The 18,861-nt window shown below is 39.6% G+C and overlaps 1 long non-coding RNA gene across 1 annotated transcript in view; it reads left to right on the top strand.

The window, feature by feature from the left end:
• Positions 1 to 16,668, top strand: part of LOC144339542 (uncharacterized) — a 32,532-nt gene extending 15,864 nt beyond the window's left edge. Inside the window, exon 3 of the long non-coding RNA XR_013414581.1 lies at positions 9,025 to 16,668. This is a non-coding gene — a long non-coding RNA (uncharacterized LOC144339542). The remainder of the gene's footprint in view (positions 1 to 9,024) is intronic.
• Positions 16,669 to 18,861: the final 2,193 nt, after the last annotated feature.

The raw sequence follows: 18,861 nt of genomic DNA, 5'->3' as shown, positions 1-18,861 counted from the left end.
ATGCTTCCAATTTTTGCCCATTCAGTATGATATTGGCTGTGCATTTTTCATAAATAGCTCTTATTATTTTGAGATACGTTCCATCAATACCGAATTTATTGAGAGTTTCTAGCATGAAGGGCTGTTGAATTTTGTCAAAGGCCTTTTCTGCATCAATTGGGATAATCATGTGGTTTTTGTCTTTGGTTCTGTTTATATGCTGGATTATGATTGCTGATTTGTGTATGTTGAACCAGCCTTGCATCCCAGGGATGAAGCCCACTTGATCATGGTGGATAAGCTTTTTGATGTGCTGCTGGATTCGGTTTGCCAGTATTTTATTGAGGATTTTTGCATCGATGTTCATCAGGGATATTGGTCTAAAATTCTCTTTTTTTGTTGTGTCTCTGCCAAGCTTTGGTATCAGGATTATGTTGGCCTCATAAAATGAGTTAGGAAGGATTCCCTCTTTTTCTATTGATTGGAATAGTTTCAGAAGGAATGGTACCAGCTCCTCCTTGTACCTCTGGTAGAATCCAGCTGTGAATCCATCTGGTCCTGGACTTTTTTTGGTTGGTAGGGTATTAATTATTGCCTCAATTTCAGAGCCTGTTATTGGTCTATGCAGGGATTCAACTTCTTCCTGGTTTAGTCCTGGGAAAGTGTAAGTGTCCAGGAAATTATTCATTTCTTCTGGGTTTTCTAGTTTATTTGCGTAGAGGTGTTTATAGTATTCTCTGATGGTAGTTTGTATTTCTGTGGGGTCAGTGGTGATATCCCTTTTATCATTTTTTATTGCGTCTATTTGATTTTCTTTCTTTTCTTCTTTATTAGTCTTGCTAGCGGTCTATCAATTTTGTTGATCTTTTCAAAAAACCAACTCCTGGATTCATTGATTTTTTGGAGGGTTTTTTGTGTCTCTGTCTCCTTCAGTTCTGCTCCAATCTTAGTCATTTCTTGCCTTCTGCTAGCTTTTGAATGTGTTTGCTCTTGCTTCTCTAGTTCTTTTAATTGTGATGTTAGGGTGTCAATTTTAGATCTTTCCAGCTTTCTCTTGTGGGCATTTAGTGCTATAAATTTCCCTCTACACACTGCTTTAAATGTGTCCCAGAGATTCTGGTATGTTGTATCTTTGTTCTCATTGGTTTCAAAGAACATCTTTATTTCTGCCTTCATTTACCCAGTAGTCATTCAGGAGCAGGTTGTTAGTTTCCATGTAGTTGAGTGGTTTTGATTGAGTTTCTTAGTCGTGAGTTCTAGTTTGATTGCACTGTGGTCTGAGAGACAGTTTGTTATAATTTCTGTTCTTTTGCATTTACTGAGGAGTGCTTTACTTCCAACTATGTGGTCAATTTTGGAATAAGTGCGATGTGGTGCTGAGAAGAATGTATATTCTGTTGATTTGGGGTGGAGAGTTCTGTAGATATCTATTAGGTCCGCTTGGTGCAGAGTTAAGTTCAATTCCTGGATATCCTTGTTAACTTTCTGTCTCGTTGATCTGTCTAATGTTGACAGTGGGGTGTTAAAGTCTCCCATTATTATTGTATGGGAGTCTAAGTCTCTTTGTAAGTCTCTAAGGACTTGCTTTATGAATCTGGGTGCTCCTGTATTGGGTGCATGTATATTTAGGTTAGCTCTTCCTGATGAATTGATCCCTTTACCATTATGTAATGGCCTTCTTTGTCTCTTTTGATCTTTGATGGTTTAAAGTCTGTTTTATCAGAGACTAGGATTGCAGCCCCTGCTTTTTTTTTTTTTTTTTTTTTTTGAGACGGAGTCTCGCTTTGTGGTCCAGGCTGGAGTTCAGTGGCCGGATCTCAGCTCACTGCAAGCTCCGCCTCCCGGGTTTACGCCATTCTCCTGCCTCAGCCTCCCGAGTAGCTGGGACTACAGGCACCCGCCACCTCGCCCGGCTAGTTTTTTGTATTTTTTAGTAGAGACGGGGTTTCACCGTGTTAGCCAGGATGGTCTCGATCTCCTGACCTCGTGATCCGCCCGTCTCAGCCTCCCAAAGTGCTGGGATTACAGGCTTGAGCCACCGCGCCCGGCCCCTGCTTTTTTTTTTTGTTCTCCATTTGCTTGGTAGATCTTCCTCCATCCCTTTATTTTGAGCCTATGTGTGTCTCTGCATATGAGATGGGTCTCCTGAATACAGCAAACTGATGGGTCTTGACTCTTTATCCAATTTGCCAGTCTGTGTCTTTTAATTGGACCATTTAGTCCATTTACATTTAAGGTTAATATTGTGATGTGTGAACTTGATCCTGTCATTGTGATATTAGCTGGTTATTTTGCTCATTAGTTGACGCAGTTCCTTCCTAGCATCTTTACATTTTGGCATGTTTTTGCAATGGCTGGTACCGGTTGTTCCTTTCCATGTCTAGTGCTTCCTTCAGTTCTCTTGTAGGGCAGGCCTGGTGGTGACAAAATCTCTAAGCCTTTGCTTGTCTGTAAAGGATTTTATTTCTCCTTCACTTATGAAACTTAGTTTGGCTGGATATGAAATTCTGGGTTTAAAATTCTTTTCTTTAAGAATGTTGAATATTGGCCCCTACTCTCTTCTGACTTGTAGAGTTTCTGCCAAGAGATCTGCTGTTAGTCTGATGGGCTTCCCTTTGTGGGTAACCCGACCTTTCTCTCTGGCTGCCCTTAACATTTTTTCCTTTATTTCAACTTTGGTGAATCTGACAATTATGTGTCTTGGAGTTGCTCTTCTCGAGGAGTATCTTTGTGGTGTTCTCTGTATTTCCTGAATTTGAATGTTGGTCCGCCTTACTAGGTTGGAGAAGTTCTCCTGGATGATATCCTGAAGAGTGTTTTCCCACTTGGTTCCATTTTCCCCCTCACTTTGAGGCACACCAATCAGACGTAGATTTGGTCTTTTCACATAATCCCATATTTCTTGGAGGCTTTGTTTGTTTCTTTTTCCTCTTTTTTCTCTAGACTTCTCTTCTCGCTTCATTTCATTCATTTGATCTTCAATCATTGATACTCTTTCTTCCAGTTGATCGAGTCGGTTACTGAAGCTTGTGCATTTGTCACGTATTTCTTGTGTCATGGTTTTTATCTCTATCAGTTCGTTTATGGCCTTCTCTGCATGGATTATTCTAGTTATCCATTCTTCCATTCTTTTTTCAAGATTTTTAGTTTCTTTGCACTGGGTACGTAGTTCCTCCTTTAGCTCTGAGAAATTTGCTTGACTGAAGCCTTCTTCTCTCAACTTGTCAAAGTCATTCTCTGTCCAGCTTTGATCCATTGCTGGCAATGAGCTGTGTTCCTCAGTTGAAAATGCAGAAATCACCCATCTTCTTTGTCACTCGCGCTGGGAGCTGGAGGCTGGAGCTGTTCCTATTCGGCCATCTTGCTCTGACCATGTTAAAATTCTTATTTAATTTCTTAGTCTTTTTCATTCAGCAAAATGTTTTTAAGGTACTATCACATTACACTGTCTACCTCTAATGACATATCTTTTCTTATTCCTTTACTGGTATTTCCTTTAATTATGGTTTGATTGATTGGAGTTTTGTATTATTTTTCTTTCTCAAAACATATTTATAATTTAGCTCTACTATTTCATTTTAGTTTTTTCTAAATTGAGCAAGAATTCAAAGATATTCTTCAGCAATTTGAGTACAAAATTCTCCCCAAATTTTGGTGATTTTACCCCAATCTTTTCTAGCTACCTCACTCACACGAATCTAACAGTAATTATTTTTGAGATTCACTTGCATATTCCTTTCCTGAGGGCTCATAATTTTTATTGGAAAGAATAATTTTCTTTCATACTTATATTTTAACAAGTGTTGGCAAAATATGATTAAATTAGATCACTGTAATAACAGGTACAACTAGCCTAAAACAGTTTGAGGGTAAACACAGCAGAATCTTGGTAAACATACCGCTCAGTGGGAGGGAGAAGTATGGCAGCACATTAGACAGTAGTGAGTTTTCAGCAGGCCATGGGCATCATTTGGAAAATCTTACATGTGAATGTGAACCTTGGTTAATCCAGAGAGTCATTCCACAGAACTTCTACTATAGGTTTTTTTTTTTTGCTTGCTTGTTTCTAAAACATCCTATCATTCTCATTCTCTTTTGTTTGATTTATTTAGATTTAATTGTGCTTAAATAAGAGTAGCTCCATCACAGGCCAGAATGGAAAAGAGTTGAAAGTAAGTCTCTGAGAAGCAGGCAGGAAGATACAGGTAGTGTTATTGCCAATGTTTTTATTCTAAATATGTGGTATCAAGATTCTAGCAAGTCAAATCTCCTTATGCTTTTATACTGTTGGTGGGAATGTAAATTAGTTCAACCATTGTGGAAGACAGTGTGGTGATTCCTCAAAGATCTAGAAACAGACATACCATTTGACCCAGCAATCCCATTACTGAATATATACCCAAAGGAATATAAGCATTTCTATTTTAAAGACACATGCACGTGTATGTTCACTGCAGCACTGTTCATAATAGCAAAGACATGGAATCAACCCAAATGCCCATTAATAATAGCACTGGATAAAGAAAATGTGGCACACATCATAATAGCACTGGATAAAGAAAATGTGGCACACATAATAATAGCACTGGATAAAGAAAATGTGGCACACATAATAATAGCACTGGATAAAGAAAATGTGGCACACATATACCATGGAATACTATGCAGCCATGAAAAGGTACAAGATCATGTCCTTTGCAGGGACATGGATGGAGCTGGAAGCCATTATCCTCAGTGAACTAATGCATGAACAGAAAACCAAGCACCTCATGTTCTCACTTATAAATGGGAGCTGAATGAAGAGAACATTGCACACATGGTGAGGAACAACACACACTGGGGCCTGTCGTGGGGTCGGGGGAGGGGAGAGAGGGGAGGAATAGCATTAGGAGAGATACCTAATGTAAACGATGAGTTAACGGGTACAGCACAGCAACATGGCACATGTATACATATGTAACAAACCTGCACATTGTGCACATGTACCCCAGAACTTAAAGTATAATAAAAAACAAACAAACAAACAAAAACAACAACAACAAAAAACCACTGGCTCATCAAGCAGGGGTTCCTCAATGCTTTTTGGATGACGTGGTTCCACACAACTTCTCGGCTGCCAATGACACCTTTCTCCTAGCCCCAGATTCAACAATCAGCAGTTTATAAAAAAGATCCCCCTAGTAACTTTATTGAGACATCAGTTACATACAAGTTGTATTGACTTAAAGTATACAACTGGATGAGTAAGGACAGTTGTATACACCATGAAACTACCATTGCCACCAAGATCACAACACTGCCATTGCCACCAAAAGATTCCTGGGCTCTTCTGCAGTCCTGTCTTCTATCCCCTGCTACAGGCAACCACCGACCTGCTTTTTGTCACTATGTAGATCAGTTTGAGTCTCTAGAATTTTACATAAATAGAATCAAACAGTATGTCCTCTTGTGTCTGGCTTCTTCCACTCAGCATAATGAGATCTGTTCATGTTGCTTGTACCAATATGTGTTTCTTTTTATTGCTAAATAGTAACCCATTGTGTGGATGTACTATGTTTTATTTATCCATTTACCCCTTGGAGGGTATTTGGGTTGATTCCAAGGGCTATTATGAATAAAGATTCATGTGCAAAAAAAAAAAACACATAGGTTTATGGTTGAAGAATAGCTACAGAGATGTCTGAACCAAAAAATCAAATAATACAAAGCTTTGGGTTGTTTACAGTCATCAACTACTTAGGCAGGTTCATTTTCCCAGTCTGCATTCTCAGCAGCAGTTCCAGTACTGTCTCAGGTGAATCCTCATATTCTTCCGGGAAACTCGTCCTTAAATGCTACAAAGAACCTTTCATCCAAGAAACATAAAACACTCTGGAGACATTATCTCATTCTCCCTTCAGAACGTCTGTGGAAAGAATCAATAAATAATAAACTGATGCTGTACAAGAAAAGAAACTGAGGCTTAGAGAGGAAATTGGCTAATTAAAGACTATTCCGCAGGTGTGAACAGACAGGAGTCAGGTGCCACTTTTTGTGGAAACCCCTTTTCCCATTCTACCTACAAAAAAGGGAAGGGAAAATGAATACATAAATAAATTTAAGCATATTTTTGATAATGGTTTCATAATTCATATTAGTTTAATCTAGTATCAATAAAATACTAGTATCAATGAAAAGAGGAGTTTGAATTAATGCTGAAGCTGCTTTTTCCTTCTAAGTTAAAAGTAGATATTACTTTGTTGTTGTTATTAATTGATACTTGGAAAGTAGAAATGGAATGATAAGCTCAAATAAATTAAAAAAAAATAGCACCTAGTAAAATTTTTGTTGTATATCTGGCACCCTAGATTATTTCTTGGCATATGAAACCTTTATCTACCAATGATGAGCTGGAAGATAACCAGCTGAAAAGGGCACAGAAACTTATATTTCAAAGGAAAAGAAAATATCAACTAAAAATAATCATTCTCCCATTTCTAAGAAATTATTATTGCAATTTACATTTACATCAGGGCTGGAAGAAAATCTGTTTGCATCGAATAGGAGGCAAATATTTATACTTTTGGTTTGTTCCAAACCAAATCAAGATAAAGTTAATCAGAAATCAAATTGAATTTTATGTGTGGTGGGGGCCTCAGTTTGAGTGTGAGCTGTGTTCATCTTAAGATTCACTCATTTCTTGGCATAGCTGCAGAACTGGTGGCCCAAAACTCCCAAGAGTCTATTTATAGACAAGTCTGTGGATCTGTATTCTGGGAGCAGGGTGCTCCTTATCCTAAAGGAAGGCTAATATGAAGTGCTCCCCAGGAAGGGGAACATCACATTGGTGTCTGGGGAGCATGTCATGAAGACTTGGTATGCTGTCCTTCCCTCCCTGTGCTGGGTCCTATTGTGGGGGGGAGAGGGGATTGGGATAGCATTAGGAGATATACCTAATGTAGATGACGAGTTAAGGGGTGCAGCACACCAACATGGCACATGTATACATATGTAACAAACCTGCACGTTGTGCACATGTATCCTAGAACTTAAAGTATAATAAAAAAAAAAAATATATATATATATATATATATATATATATGAAGTGCTCCCAGTTGTTTAGAATAATGAGACAGATGTGAGAGGAAGGACTCCTTCTCTGGTGCAGGGTCAGGCACTAAGACTGGAGGTGGCACAAGGCCACGATGGCTGGAGGCAGAACCGCTGTCTGATATGGAAGTGACAAGTCATCAAGAGAGTGCACACACTTCTCTGTGCTCTTGGTGCCCATCATGATGAAAAACTCAAGATTTTAATACAGGTGCAAAGCAAATGGAACTCATTTATAATTTACAATTACATGGTTCGTATTATGCATTGTCACATTTCCAACAGAGGTATTTTGTTTGCCCTCTAGGACAAGGGTACGCAAGCTCTTTTTCTAAAGAATTTGGTAGTAAGTGTTCTAGGCTTGCATGTCACATAGGTCTCTGGCATTTTCTTTGTTTTTTGTTTTGTTTTCACAATTTAAAGATGTAAAAACCATTCTTAGCTCACCGGCCAAAGAAAAGCAGGCCCTGAGCTGACCCCTGCTCTAGAATTTCGAGTCTTATGTTGGTATCTCGGGAGCATAATCCTGAAGGCTTGGTATGCCGTCCTTCCCTCCTCCTTGTGCCACAATTATGACACTCAGTCTAATTGTTGAGTTATTTCACCAGTCCTGAATATTCATATCTGAGGCCTCCAGCTGTGATTAAAGAATAAATAAATAGATAATTCTGTGTCATTCCAGGGGCTGCAGGCAGCAATGTTCTGTGCTCTGTGTTTTGGAACAAGCTAGAGTTGGGTTGATGAAGGGCAGTTTTCTCATTTTAGGCTACTATAAGAGCATGGACTCCACACGGTGGCTCTTGAGTAACAAGCTAACCAGCCCACGGGAATACTAGGGAAGGAAACAGGGCCCTGGGCAGGCATTAGCAGTCAGGGCTGGTGGGGTGAGCAGCAGCAGGAGCCACCTAGGGCTCTGCAGATGTGCCACACCCGTGGACAGGCAGCCTCGGAAGCTCTGGTTGTGGGCATTGAGCTAGAAATTGAAGAAGAAAAGGAATGTCATGACAGGTGCCATATGGGAGCTGGCAGGACTGTGTCTGCAATCACCTGTGAGACACCACCAGGAGACATCCAGGAAAAAAGGCAGCAGGGACTTTGCGGAGGATGGGGACAGAGGCAAAGGAACGCCGTCTTCTATTGTTAGTGTTACCCAATTTTTATATTTTACTCTAAAAGCTTGAAGATGGCCTGGAGAAACACAGTTCCCAGGGGATTGCCAGATTGATCTTGATGTTGTTTTCCACTCACATAAATGGAAGTAACAGTTTTCAAAAAGAGAATAGGGCTGTGTGATCAGGAAACCGACATGCCATCTCCAGTCTGGCTACTCAATAGCTGCATGACTCTGCAAAGTACCTTAATTCTCCTGGCCTCAGGCTGTTTCTCCATGTCATACAGAGAGTTAAAGCAAAAATGCCTAAGAGCTCTTTTTGTTTTAAATGTGTTCCATAATTATTTTAATGTTAAAGCCATTAATTAATTAAAAACTGTTGATTGAGTCACTATGTTCCCAACATGGTGCTAAGTAATGCGACCACCAAAGAAAAGTTCCTCTGCACTCAAGAATCTCTGTTAAAGTAAACTAACAATCATGATGCAGGTTATTTCAAGCTAAGGTAGGGGTCTGCCTGTGTTGCTAGGAGATTATAGAGGATTTCTACACTTACATAGAAATGAGAACCTGGAGCAGAGTTCCGATGTTATTGAGCAGCAAGAATGAGAGTAGAGGGGGAAGCAAAGGTGGCACATTGATTACAAAACACAGCTGCGGTCTCGATCACACTAAATGTCTCCAGTCAGTCGTGTAGAAATCTACGTGCTTCAGAACAGTCTCTATGTAGAAATCTGTGTGCTTCAGAACAGTCTGTAAAGGCTGGGGATAGAGCACGGGAAGAAAGGCGTAAGAGTCTACCTGTTTCTCATTGGTAAAAAGAATTCCATCCTTTACATTTACAGATTGAATGCTGGCTCCAGGATGAGGGAAGTCAGAGCCCAGACCTCACTACACGGTGCTTCCTCAGACTCTGGAAATGCTGCAGGGAGCTGAACTTCAGGGACCCAGTGGGTTCAGGCCCCAGGCACCAGGGTCTTTGCAGTCCCATCATGGTGAGTGTGGAGGAGCCATGCTAGAGTACAGCCCTCATCTGGAAAGGGCTAAGAAGGGTGGTAGGGTTAAGAGTTGTGGTGATGGTGGAGTAGGGGTTCTTCACTGAACAAGTGACCCAGAAAGCAGATAAAGCCCAGTGAATCTGGAGAGGTGCAAAAACTAGGGCCAAAAAAGATTAAGGCAGAGCTGGAAAGGCTTCCCAGAGGAGGTGTTGCTTGAATTGCAGCTGAGAAAAAGAGAAGGAATTTGTAAGTCAACACGCTGGGGAGGGTGGGTGAGAGTTAGTGGGGATGATAATGAAGGGCTGGCAGCAGGCAATTTTCAGACAAGAGAATAATATTTGCAAAGGCACAGAGTGTGAAAGAAAATGATCAGTCCAGTGAACTGCAAGCCTGGCTGGGAAATCGTGGCACAAGGACAAAGAGAGGCGTCTTTACTCTGGACATCATTCCATTACTGCCAATTACCAACCAGAAACTGAACATGCATGGGACAAAATGGAAAGGATTTTGTTATACACGAATGTCATGATAGAGAGATGACTAATCATCATTCATTTATTTATTCATTCATTTAATTCCATCAAACAAATATTTGTTTTATACTTACTGGGTGTCAAACATTTTATTGTACTCAAGATTTAAACCACAGGAAAGTCCTGTGCTCTATGTAAGCTGCGTTCTTTAGATACTCTGGGACAAGCATATTTTTAGTGACTGCTCTTCAATCTTCTTAATTTCTTCAGTTTACAGTTTTGATTACCAGGGTGTGTACATGTGTGTGGTTGGTTGGGTGTGGGTGTGTGTATTAATTCCCATGTTTTCCTAAACAGGGGCTCATTAGTTCTTCATTCTATACTTAATTCTCTCAGATGTGGCATCTGTGAAATGAGTGTGGCAATTGTTAATTAAATATTGACTCTTGGAACATTTTAAGCACTGACAATTGTAGTCATAAACAGATGACTGCTCTTTTCTTGCCCCCGAGCAATGACAACAAACATTCAATTGTTGTTACCTTTTTTTATAAAATGTGTGAAAGGATTTTTTTATTCACACCTTTGACTATCACCACTTGAGTTCGTGTGAATTATATTTTAACACGCCTTGAGTTTTTACTAAGCCATTCTGTACTGCTGGATTTAAACATCTTTGGATGAAGCAGAGTTAGTGTGCCATTATACATTGCAAACTTGTGCTTCTCTTGTTTTTCTGGCTCAGTACCTCTAGCACTCCAATTCCAAAAGTTCTTGGACTCCACCTGGTTCTACAATCCAGTGTCTTCATCATGATTCACTGTTCTTCACTCCACTCAGGTCCTTTCTTCCGTCTTTACGGGGCTTAGAGGTCATGGTCCATTGTTGTAACACTTCCTTGTAGACACCAAAACTCCCTCCCAACACACAATTTCTTCCTCTAACTTATCTGAAAAAAAAATCCTCAATTCTGATTACTCCAGCTCTCTGTCTACTCTATGCCTGCACTTGTGCTGTGGTTGGGGAAAAAAGCAAAACACAGCTATACTGACAGATCTCACTTTAAATTCATGACCAGTAATCTCTCACATGGGCCCATGGCACTGCCAAGGAAAGTCCACCACATTTCCAGAATCTCCTTCTTTCATTTCTCTAGGCAAGCATTTAATATCTTCTCCTTTGACAAACTTGTAGTATCTCCTCCTCCACCCTCATTCTTGGCCAGTGGCTTTGGTTCCTATTTCCCTTAAGAAATAAAAATGATAAGAAAAAAACTACATACTCCCAATCATATCTCCTATCCTACCTGTACCCATGCTCCTATATACTCACATTCCTCCAGTTATTCAAGATATAAACTACCTGGACTCCTATCTGAGGACAGCCCTCCACTTATCACTGGATTCCATCCTCTTCATCTGTATTCAAGAATATCACTATTAAAAAAAGGAATATCACTACAGCCATTCTCTCCTCTCTCCTCTACATCATCAATTTTCACTCCTTCTACTTGTTTCTCATCAGCCTATAAACGTGCTATATTTCTCCCACCTCAAAAGAAAAGGAAAAGAACCATTTCTTGGTCTCACATTCTTCTCCCTCTTCCTCCGCTGTTTCTCTGCGCCCATTAATTTTCATCCTCGCCTCCCATTTATTCATGAACCCTCCAATTTTTTTGCCCCCAATACCACCAAAACAGTTCTTGTCACGATCAACAATTTGTAAGATCCAATGGTCAGTTCTCGATTCGTATTTTACTTGACTCATCAGCAGCAGTAGGCAGAATCGGCCCCTTCTGCTTCATAAAATACGTTCTTTACTTGGTATTTGGGACATCTAGTTCTCTTCCCACCTCACTGGCTCCTCCTTTTCAGTCTTTTTCGCCGATTTTCAAATCTTTCTGACCACTAAATGTTGCCATGCTCAAGCTAAGTGCTTCTCTTCTCTATTTACATTCTCTCTCTTAGGTGACTGTAGCCTGGCCTGTAGCTGTAAACATTACCTATATTCTGACAATGTCTAAATTTCTGTCTCCAAATTGGAGGTTTCTCTGGATTTCTGGATTCCCATATCCAACTCACACTAAACATTTTCACATGGATATCTGTTAGGCATCTCAAAATTAATATATTCACTGTTCCTGTTCTCTTCCTCCGTTCCACAAAAACCTGCTTCCTGCCACCCATTTTTCCCACGTTGGTAATCGCCAATAGGTTTTTCCAGCTCCTCAAAACAAAGACAGTGCAGTATTCATTACTTTTTAATTGAGATAAAATTCACATGCCACAAAATTCACTCTTTTTAAGTATACAATTCAGTGGGTTTTGTGCAACCATCACCACTATCTGATTGCAGAAGATTTTCATCAACCCGAAAAGAATCCTTGGTTCAGTCGTTCTTTTTTCTTGCTGTTTGTTTACTCTACTTTCTTGTCTTAGGAAAATGCAAATTAAAACCACAATGAAATATTACTGCATACCTCTCAGAATAGCTAAAATAAAAAATAGTGATAACAACAAATGCTGGCAAGAATGTGAAGAAAGTGGATCATTCATACATTGCTGGTGCACATGCAAAATGATACAGCCACTCTGGAAATAGAGACGTAGTTTGGTAGTTTTGTTTTCATTTTTCATTTAAGTCATTCTTGACTCCTCTTTTTCACATGTTGCACTTCGAATCTATCAGCAAATTCTGCTAGCTTTACACTCCAAACATATCCAGAACCTAAGTACTTTCTGTCACCTACACTGTTATTAAAATTGGGATGTTCCAGGATTACAAAAACAGTGCCCTAACTGGGCTCCTTGATTCTCACCCTTGTCTCCCTCTCAAAAAAATAGCTGTAAAGAGCTTTTTAAAAATCGAAGTTAGTTAGATTGGCTGTGCGCAGTGGCTCACGCCTGTGATCCTAGCACGTTGGGAGGCTGAGGCAGGCAGATCACCTGAGGTCAGGAATTCGAGACCAGCCTGGCCAGCATGATGAAACCCCATCTCTGCTAAAAATACAAAATTATCTGGGTATGGTGGCGGGTGCCTGTAATCCCATCTATTCGAAAGGCTGAGGTGGGAGGACTGCATGAACCCAGGAGGCAGAGGTTTCACTGAGCCAAGATCACACCATTGTACTCCAGCCTGGGCGACAAGAGTGAGACTCAGGAAAAAAAAAAAATAAATCTAAGTTAGATTGTCTGAATACGCTCTTCAGAATTATCTCATGGTTTTCCTTCCCTTTAGAGTAAAATCTAATCTTTACACAGTTTCCTTCAAGGCCCTGTATGATCTGGTTCTGTTCTCCAACCTCCTCTTCTACCTCTCTCTCCAGCTTGCTTAGTGGGCTCTAACCACAGCAACCTCCTTGCTGCTCTTCAAACATACCAAGTACACCCCCAACTCAACCTCTCTCTCATCAAGTACCCAAGAGGCTGCCTCCCTCGCTTCCTCCATGTCTCTGCTCAAATGTCACCTTGTCCATGAGTCCTTTCCTGAAATTTTTATATTAAATAATATGTACCAGCACTCCCAATCCTCCTGGCTTGTTTTAGTTTTTTTTCCCCCTATAGCACATATTTCCATTTGACAGAACACCAATACACTTGTTTATGTATTTACTCTTTTCTTTCTTTTTTTTCTTTTTTTTTTTTTTTGAGACAGAGTCTTGTTCTGTTGCCCAGGCTGGAGTGCAGCGGTGTGACCTCGGCTCACTGCAACCTCTGCCTCCCAGGTTCAAGCAATTCTCCCACCTCAGCCTCCTGAATAGATGGGATTACAGGCACCCACCACCATGCCCAGATAATATTTGTATTTTTAGTAGAGATGGGGTTTCACCATGTTCGCCAGGCTGACCTCGAACTCCTGACCTCAGGTGATCCACCTGCCTCGGCCTCCCAAAGTTCTGGGATTACAGGCATGAGCCACCATGCCCGGCCTATACTTACTCCCTGACTTCTCCCAACTAGTATCTAAACTTCAAGTTGGCAAGGAATTTGTCTTAAAACAGGACCTGGCATGTAAGAAGCACTCAATTAATATTCATTCACTGAATGAAAGAAAAAAGGAAAGAGCATATGGCCAGAACAACAACAACAACAACAAAAAGATGGGATAAGCAAGACAATCTACGCTTACAACAGAAGAATTGAATCTGGGGGTGCTTGTTAAGAATTGTGATCAAGCTTAAATTTTTCCCAGAAGAAAAGAAGTTTAAATAGTACAAGAATGTGAATTTGACAGATTGCATCTTGTAATAAGTAAGTTCTAAAGAGAGAGAGTGTTTTATGTCTGAAAATGTCTAGCTAATAGCATCATGGGCATAATAATGGATCTTCATCTAAGTTTATTCAGTCTTTACCCAACTTGTCATGGATGGCCAAGAGACTAGCAAAGGTTAGATGCAGGTGGAACATACTCTGACTCAGGGATATTTATTTCGTGATTAGACAGCAGTTTCCTAATTGCTGTCCATCCTTTCTTCCCATGCACATGACTCAGCCCTTAGGGTTATCTCTGGATACCCATCACTTAGGTTGCTGGGCACTCCTGTGTAAAGAGAACCAGCCCTGAGAAAAGAGAAATTTCCTCCAGTGGTCTACACCTTAGTAGATGAGGGTAGTAGCAACAGGAGAAATCTATTTTACAGATTAAAATCAGAAGAAAGGAGAAATTTCTGCTAAGAGAGGGGAGAACAGTAGACTGTCTATCAACAAGATAAACTATAGAAAAGTGATCACTAGCATATGAACCATTCCCCAAGGCACTGTAGGTCAAAACAGATACATGTGTTGGAAGATCTAGGAACCTGTAGATGAATCCCTCTAGAACAAGAAAACAACATTAATAACAGTTTATATTTATTGAACTTTTTGTTAAATGGTGACCTAAACCTTTTATGCATATTGATGAGTTTAATTCTCACCATAACTTTACTGAGTAGGCATCATTATTATCTGAAAGGCAGCGAGATTAAGTAACCTGCTCATGGCCATGTAATTAGGAAATGAAGGGGTCTTGAGATGAACCCAGACAATCTGGCTTTGGAGTTCATCATCAATTTTTTTTTCTAAATCCTGTCAAGATATAATTTATATACTATAAAATGCATTTTAAAGTGTATAATTTAATTATTTTAGCATATTTGTGAAGTTGTGCGACCATCATTACAATTTTAGAACATTTTCATCACTCCAAAATAAGCTCCATACCCATTGTCAATCACTCCCCATTTTTCTTCAGCTCCCCAAACCCAAGAAACAACTAATCTACTTTCTATCTCTATTGAATTAGCTCTTCTGAACCTTTCAGATGAATGGAATTATACAATACGTGGTCTTTGATTCACCCATGTCTTAGCATGTATCAGCACTCCATTTCTTTTTTATCAAATAATATTTGGCTGTCTGGATACACCACATTTTATTTACCCATTCATCAGTTGAAGAGCATTTGCATTGTTTTCATCTTTTCCTGTTATAAATAATGCTTCTGTGAACATTCATGTACAGGCTTTCATTGCTTTGGGGTATAAACTAGGAATGGAATTGCTGGGTCATATAGTAACTTGGTATTTAACCTCTTGAGGAACACATGATCTTAATCACTACACAGGATATTTCACACAGCAGATATGAAGTCACAACTGTCTCTAAAGATTTTGGGGTTATTATTGCCTCTTACATTCTAAAACTTTATGGTTTTTCTTCTTTTGAAATTCAACATCCTGTTATTTCAGCATAAAATGGAACTTGGCTAATTTGAAGCTTGAGGTGAACACATTTTAATGAATCTATGATAAGTGACAAGAACTATTATAAGATCTGTGATGGATACAGGGAAAAAATATATTTCTATGAACAGTCTCTACACCTTTAATAAACCTTTATTGAGCATCCACCAAGTGCCACTCACCATTAATCCTTCACTGGCCAGGCATGGTCGTGTTAAGTCTGTAGTCTCAGCTACTCAGGAAGCTGAGGCATGAGGATTACTTGATCCCAGGAGTTTGAGGCTGCAGTGGACTATGATCGTGCTTGTAAATAGCCTCTACACTCCAGTGTGGGCAACATAATGAGATCCTGTCTCTAAAAAACAAATCAAGACAAAACAAAATGCCAAATCTTAAACCCTGTCTGCGTGTAACTTAAAATCTTCTGGAGAGGACAAGTACATGTCAGTGTGAAATTTTATAAGAACAACTAAGTAAATAAATATGTGTTGCTTTGAAATCCTGTAATAGGAGCATGAACTCAGGGAGGTCAGAAAAAGCTTTCTTGAGAAAAAAACACTTAAGTGAGGATCTGAAGGGTTGAAGGAGTTAACGGGTGAAATGCAGGAGGGGAGAGGGTCACTGGCAATTAAAACAGCCTGTGCCGAGGCATTGATGCAGGAAGAAACCATGCAAGTATGAAGACTCCAAAGAAGAGAGAGAGTGCTCAGGGAGCAGAGGATGCTGGGAATGAGAGGTGAAGGGGCCAGACCATGCAGAACCTTATAGGCCAAATTAAGAAGTTTGCAGCCAGGCACGGTGGCTCACACCAGTAATCCCAGCACTTTGGGAAGCCAAGGTGGGCGGATCACCTGAGGTCAGGAGTTTGAGACCAGCTTGGCCAACATGGTGAAACTCCATCTCTGCTAAAAATACAAAAATTAGCCAGGCATGGTGGTGGCTGCCTGTAATCCCAGCTACTGGGAGTCTGAGACAGGAGAATCACTTGAACCCGAGAGGTGGAGGTTGCAGTGAGCTGTGATCACACCATTGTATTCCAGCCTGAGAGACAAGAGTGAAATTCTGTCTTAAAAAAAAAAAAAGAGTTTGCTTTTTAATATTAAATAAAAGAGAAGTAAAATGTGGTGTGTTCGTGTAATGAAATAGTATTCAGAAATAAAAAGAAATGAAGTTCTAATACATGTTACAACATAGATAAACTTTGGAAACATTATTCTAAGGGAAAGAAGCCAGACCAAAAAAAAAGGACAAATGTATGATTTAAATACAAAACCCAGAATAGGCAGATTAACAGAGACAGAGAATAGACTAGAGGTTAGCAGGGGATGGGGAGGAGGGGGAAATAAGAAGATATTGCTTAATGTTTATAGAGCTCCTGTTTGGGATAATGAAAAAGTTTTGGAAATAGATAGTGGTGAAAGCTGCACAATATAAATGTACTTAATGCCACTGTATTATACACTTAAAAATTGTTAAAATGAGAAGTTTTATATTATATATATTTTACCACAATAAAATTTTTTCAAAAGAAGAAGAGAAGCCATTAACAAATTTAAAATAGGCTGTGTAGGGGAGTAGAACATGACATGATCAAATTTAGATTTTTGTCAAGGTCACTTTAGTTGTAGTATAGTAGAACTGGATGGGATCCAAAATGGATATGAATGGACCAGTTAGATCAGGACAGATCTAATAAATATAAATTTTAGATTACTAATTGGTGGAGATGCAGGGAGGTAATAAGGATGTCAGACTGAATAGGGAATACCATAACAGATCCAAGTTTGAGTAGGTCAAAGTTTGAGTTGTGTGATGCCCATGGAGTGATATCAACTAGATAGTTTCTCATGAGTCTGGAACTCAAGGGAAAGATACAGACTCGAGTTATAATACAAAGACTCAAATCTCTCTTTTAAAAAACTGTGACATTGTTGAGGCCACAAGATTTGCCTATATAGACAAATTTGGAGAAAATAAAATGTAGTTAGTGATCAAATATCAAAATGTTTTTTATCAATAATAATTTTTAAACTACGTAAATATAGAAAAGAGAGAAACAAATGCAGTCCAGAAATACTGGGATATATTACCTGAAGGAGTGGGATTGGAGGTGGCCTGAGAATTTGGCATGATTTGATTTGTCAAAGAGGAAGGGGAGACAGGGTTATTGGTGGAAAAGCTATGCTAATCAGTGGGAAACTGTGAGGGCTCAGCAATGGTACAACTAAAGAAAAAGAACTGAGGCTGTGATGGATAGTATAACAAGGGTATAACATGATTATACATCACCACCACTGGGTGCTTCAGACCACTAACTCAAGTGCATGGGAGGCGGTGTGCTGGCCTCTCACCACAGGGCCTGTGGAAGCAGCCCAGCCTGCTAGCAGGACTCCAGGCTCTCCTGCTGAAGCTCTATTCTGAGAGCCAACCACCATACCTAACTTGGCGCTTGCAGCCTCACCACTCTGTGGAGCACTTGTGCTGTTCTCTGTAGGTGGGACCACCTGGCCTCCGGAAGAAGCCATTGAAGACCCAGGGCCATCAGTGACTCCCCACAGAGCTGGTTAATGGAGATGAGCATTATTCAAAGGGGAGCACACTCTGGGGCTCTGAGCACAGTGGATCCCTTTCAGGAACACAGAAATTCATCACCACACATCCCTACTGCTGAGTCAGTGCTCAGATTATACTCCTGGATCCATTGCTTGGAACTTGGCAGAAACAAATGTCTAGTATAGGGTACCCGGCTTAGTGCCTATCCCCACATGTACCCTTTAGCTTTTGTGCTTTTGAGATGGGAAAATGCGTCAAATCCACAGAAATTTCAAAAAGAAAAGAAAGATAGGAAGGGAGAGAGGAAGGACGAAGGGAAAAAAGGAAGGAAGAAAGGATGGAGGAAGGGAGGGAGGGATTGAGAGAGGAAGGAAGGACTCACTGTTGAAGGAACTATGAAATTGGCATTCCTGATTTTTTTTTTTGAGCAATTTGGCAAAATATAAATTGTTTTTAAAATCTGTGCAGTCATTCTACATTAGGAAAATGACTCTAAGGACATAACCTAAGTAAGTTTTATGCACAGATGTTCATTACAGAATTATGTAAAATAGTAAAAAGTTGTAGAAAAAAACCCTTAATGTCCAACAATTAGCAAATAGTTAAGTGAATTAAGATACCATGCATTGTAATATTAGTCATCAAAAATATTTTATAGAAACTTATTTTTATTTACTAAAGCTTAAAATATGTTGTATTGCAATATTAAGCCACAAAATCAAAATAGTGTGATCTCAACTTTTTTAGGAGGAAAAAAAGACTGAAGAGACATTTGAAAAAAAATCAATAGCAGTTATCTCTATGGGTAATGGAATTACAGGTGATTTTTAAAAAAATTTCCAGCTACACTTTACAGATTTTCTTCAATATGAACATAGTTAATTTGTCACTGTAAATAAATATACAGTTAGAAAGAATAGAAAAAAAAACACCACA

The sequence above is a fragment of the Macaca mulatta genome, chromosome 2, assembly GCF_049350105.2.
Source record: "Macaca mulatta isolate MMU2019108-1 chromosome 2, T2T-MMU8v2.0, whole genome shotgun sequence".
Lineage (NCBI taxonomy): Eukaryota > Metazoa > Chordata > Mammalia > Primates > Cercopithecidae > Macaca > Macaca mulatta.
This window is presented reverse-complemented; position numbering and strand designations above follow the sequence as displayed.